This window comes from Phodopus roborovskii, unplaced genomic scaffold (assembly GCF_943737965.1).
Source record: "Phodopus roborovskii unplaced genomic scaffold, PHOROB, whole genome shotgun sequence".
Classification (NCBI taxonomy): Eukaryota; Metazoa; Chordata; class Mammalia; order Rodentia; family Cricetidae; genus Phodopus; species Phodopus roborovskii.
Genome location: NW_026126809.1, coordinates 53,655 through 59,095, shown reverse-complemented (window position 1 = coordinate 59,095; position 5,441 = coordinate 53,655).

Genomic DNA, 5,441 nt, shown 5'->3' with positions numbered 1-5,441 from the left:
AATATACTAAATAAAATACTTGCAAATTGAATTCAAGAAAATATCAGAGAAATCATCCATTGTGACCAAGTAGTTTTCATTCGAGGCATGCAGGGATGTTTCAAAATATGAAAATCTATCAATGTCATCCACCATATAAACAAACTGAAAAAGAAAAACCACATGATCATCTCACTAGATGCTGAATATACCTTTGAAAAAATCAAACACCTTTTCATGATAAATCTCTTGGAGAGATCACAGATGACAGGAATATACCTAAACATTATAAAAGCAGTATACGGTAAACCAGTAGCCCGCATCATACTGAATGGAGAGAATTTTAAGGCAATTTCTCTAAAATCAGGTACATGACAAGTTTTCCCACTCTCTCCATATCTCTAAAATATTGTACTTGCATTTCTAGCTAAAGCAATAAGACCACAAAAGTAGATCAAGGGGATACAAATTGGAAAGGACAAAGTCAGACTGTCACTATTTCCAGGTGATATGAGAGTTTACATAAGCGATCTGAAAAACTCTCCCAGAGAACTCCTACATTTGATAAACACATTCAGGAAAAAAAAAAAACAGGATTAACTCAAGAAAAATCTTTTACAATAGCCACAAACAACATAAATTATTTTGGGGAAATGCTTACCAAACAAGTGAATGACCTATATAGCAAGAAGTGTGTGTCTTTAAAGAAATAAATTGAAGAAGATTCCATAAAATGGAAAGATGTTCAATGTTCATGTATAGGTAGGATAAACATAGTAAAAATGGCAACCTTGACAAAAGCAGTCTTTTAATGTAATCCCCATCAAAATCCTATCACAATTCTACACTGAGATTGAAAGAAATAATCGTAAACATTGTATGCAAAAACAAAAGACCCAGGATAGCCAAGATAACCATGTACAATAAAGAAACTTCAGGCATCATCACCATGCTAGACTTCAAGTTCTAATACAGATCTGTAGTCCTGAAAACAGCTTGGTATTGTCACAGGTAGTTCAATAAAATTGAATAGGAAATCTGGATAGTAACCCATACACCTCCGAACACCTGATTTTGACAAAGCCACTGAAATTATTCAATGACAGTAGTAAAGTATCTTCAACAAATGGTGCTGGCACAACTGGATGATGGCATGTAGAAGACTGCAGGTAGAACCTTGTCAATTGCCATGCCCAAATCTTTAGTCCAAATGGATCAAAGATTTCAACATGAATCCAGCCACACTGAAGGTCTTAGAAGAGAAAGTGGGAGGTACCCTTTAAATAATTTGTACATGGGCTTGCTTCCTGAAAATAATACAAGTAGCACAGACATTGAGACAGACATTTAATAAATAGGAAGTTCTTGAAATGTGAAAAGTTTTTGTAAGACAAAGAACAAAGTTGACAAGACCAAATGGAAACTCACCGAATGGTAAATGATCTTCACAAACCCTACAAAATACCAAATCACCCGATTAAAAATGGGGTACAGGACTGAGTAGAAAATTCTCACTAGAGGCAAACAGACTGGCTGAAAGACACTTAAGAAAGTGATCAACATCCTTAGCCATCAGAGAAATGCAAATCAAAACAACTCTGATATACCCATGTGTTGCTGTCAGAATGGCAAAAATTAGAAACACCAATGAGAGCTTATGCTGGAGAGGATGTGGAAAAAAAGGAACATTCCTCCACTAATGGTGGGAGTGCAAACTTCTGAAGCCATTTTGTAGATCAGTGTGGCAGTTCCGCAGGAAAATGGGAATCAGTCTACCACAGTTACCAGCAATTCTGCTATCAAGCATATAGCCAAATGATCCACATCCATGCAACAAAAGCATCTGTTCAACTATGTTCATAGCAGCATTAGTTGGAAATTGTAGGAACCTAGAAGAAACCTAGTAGTGCCTCAAGTGAAGAATGGATAAAGGGAAATGGCCCATTTACACAATGGAAATCTACTCTGTGGGAATAAAAAAATATAATAAATAAAAATTAAAAAACAATGAAATCTTGAAATTTGCAGGCAAATGGATAGACCTGGAAGAAACCATCCTCAGTGATGTAGCATATTCATAAAAAGAGAAACATGGTATGGACTCAATCATAGGTGGATTTTAGACATAGAGAACAACATCACCAGTCTATATTTCAGACATCCAAAGAAACTAGTATACGAGGAGGAACCTAAGAGATTCGTACAAGGTCCCTCACAGAATGGGAAAGTAAGAAGGTCTACTGAGCCTATTAGGAGTGGGTGGGTGTTGTCAGTTACTAGAGAGGGAATTAGAAGCAAGAGATATTAGGTGAGGAGAACATGTGGGACTAGAAAAATTTGGTTGGGAGCCTCATGAGTTTGAAAAGAAAGCTGATTCTAGAAAAATGTCCAGAGACCTACAAGTATGGCCACACATAACAATCTGAGCAACAGTGGAAAGTCTACCTTATATGCACTTCCCTCATAAGGAGATTGATAACTAACTTATCTGCCAAAATAGAGCCCTGTTATCATAACTTATGTAGACATAAGCATATATCTACAGCTAATCACTGAGGTGAACTCCTGTAATGCAGCTGCAGAGAGGTTAAATGATAAGAAAATGGGTCAAGACCAACCTATAAAGTAATCGACAGAGACAGCTGACCTGAACAAGGGAGAGTTCATGAACCCCCAACAGATATTTGGGACAACAGCTTTATACTGCATCAGACAACCTTAATGTGGGTCCCAGTTAGAATGCCTGGGTAGTCTAAGGGACCTCTGATAGTGGAACAAGGATCTATCCCTAGTACACGAAAGGACTTTTGGAGCACATTCCCCATGAAGGGATACTCCCTTAGCCAGAGGCAGGGGGAGGGTTATTGTGATAATGGAGACCCACTCAGAGTCCTAGCTGTTCCTTTCCTTTTTAAAGCAAATCAATCCACATGTCCAGGGGAGAAAACATATTCTGACTATTTTTTCAGTGCCTATAAAGAAAAAGGAACATTTTTTTTTTACTCCTCCTTGGATTTGCTGTTTGTTTTTCTTCACTGTTTAATTTTAATATTATTATGTTTTCCCCTTGATTTGTGGAGTCCCACCATCACATTTATGTCATGTCCTTTCCATTAATAAAACTTTAAAATTGTGATAATCCAAACAAGATCTAAAATCTTCAACACTAGCGGTGAGTAGGTATATGCAGGAAAATCGAAAAGGCATCTACCTAACAGGTGATGTAGAAGGGTTTCTGAGTATGGGATGAAATAGTCCTCCCACTGAAATAAGACAATTAACATCAATTTTAGATAAGTTATACTATAGCAAAACCTTCATTATATTTGAAACAATAATACATGCCTTTTCTTTAGCATATGTATGGCCACTTTACCAGTAATTATTGTTATGCAATCTAAAATACATTCACTAAAATATCTTCCCTTAGATAGCAAATATTACCTACTCAGTTTTTTGTTCTAGCTTCATTTGTTTATTCATGATTGCTTCTTCTTTTCTACCTGCCTTTCCCCAATCACTTTAAATCCTTTATCTTTTAATATTATTTCCTTCTCATATGCATTTATTAATTTTACTTTTATAAATTTCTTCACTTCTTTAATTCTTTCTTTATTCCTTTTTTCTACCATCCTTCTTTCCTTGGTCCCCCCCCCCTTGGGAATGTCTTTTTAAAAACAAATATGGTATTACTTTTTCATTTTTTATTTGAATTTGAAACAAGTTTGTTTTACATGTCAATCCCAGTTCCCTCATCTACCAATCCTCTTCCATTTCCCCCACCCAACCCCATCCCACCATGATGATGCTCCCAAGAGAGGGTGAAGCCTTCCACAGGAGACTTAAATGTGTGTCATATCATTTGGATCATTGCCTAGGGCCTCCCCCATATGTCTATGGGGAGATAGGCTCCAAAAGTTTCTTCATATATTAGGGATAAATACTGATCCATTACTAAAGGCCCCATAGATTGCCCAGTCCTCCTAAATAACACCTACATTCAGGGGCCTGTTACACTCATATTCTGGTTTCCCAGCCATCAGACTGGGTTTGCATGAGTTATGCTTTGTTCAGGTCAGCTTATTTTGTGGATTTTTTTTCAGCCTGGTCTTGAAACATTTGCTCATCACTCCTCCCTCTCTGTAAGTGTATTCCAGAAGTTTGTCTCAGTGTTTAGCTTTGGGTGTCTGCTTCTGCTTCCATCAGCTATTAGGCGAAGGCTCTAGGATGGCATATAAGGTAGTCATTAATCTTGTTACCTTGGAAGGGGATTAAAGATAGCCTCTCTACTAGTGCTTACATTGTTTGTTGTTTTCATTATTGTAGGTCTCAGGGAATTTTCCTAGTGCCAGATTTCTCCTTAGATCTATAATGGCTCCCACTTTTAGGTTATCTCTTTTCTTCTTCTAAAATATTCTTTGCCTGTCATCATCTTCCTATTCCTTCCTGACCACATTCACAGGAAAGGAAACCAGGATACACTACAAAACAAGAGGTGTCATCTGCTCTGTGTCCAATAGATGCTTGTCCATGTCTTTATGAGCTGAGTAACCATCATTGAACATGCTGTGTGCCAAATCAAAACAACTTCACACATCAGATCTCACTAGATGGTGAATGCAGCAGAAACTGGAACTTCCCTAGCAGATTTTTTCTTAAAATTAGCACCAACAAAGCAGCAAGTTTTTGAAATCACAGGGTTACCTCTACACCTAGTCAGTCCTTATTTACCTGGGCAATGCACTTTCAAGGAACTGACTAGACGTCCCTTCAACAGAATTTTTGTCTTCCCCATAAAGTTAATAGAAAGAAATACATTAAAATTCAAACACAGTTGGCATTTACATGCAAAATAATATTCTAAAGAAAATCTTCCAAGATTTACACCCACCTAAATGCACAAGCTTCATCAAAGACATTTTATTAAGTCCTTCATAAAGAAGCCTTCCTTAACAACAGCACCCTTCAAAAGCAAAAAAACAAAAAAACAAAAAAAAAAAAGACAAAGAAAAGAGGGAGCATATTCAATGTAATGCCTGTGGCAAATAAACGGGAATTAGAACAATCAAATAAATCATTAATGGCTATGAATATAGTGCATAAATCTGGGCACATTTGGGGCATTATTCCAAAATTATTCTAAGTAGAACCCAATTTTTAAGTCTTTTTATATTTTACAAAATATGTCATGAACTATATGAATTCAATTATGTTCAGAATAAAACAACTCTTTATTTAACAATTAGAACATTGCTCAAGTGAAAGGAATTAAAATTTTGTCATAGAAGTAAGTCAGAAAATTAGAAAGGGGGCTGAACTCTTAAATATGTAAAGCATAAACAGCTTAACATTAGTGGTCTGACAGAATTTATTTGTTCACTTTTTAAAGAGAGATTTCTTTTAAAAGACACATTTCTTAAAACATCCTAATGAGTGGTTAATTTTTTTTTCATAATACTGTT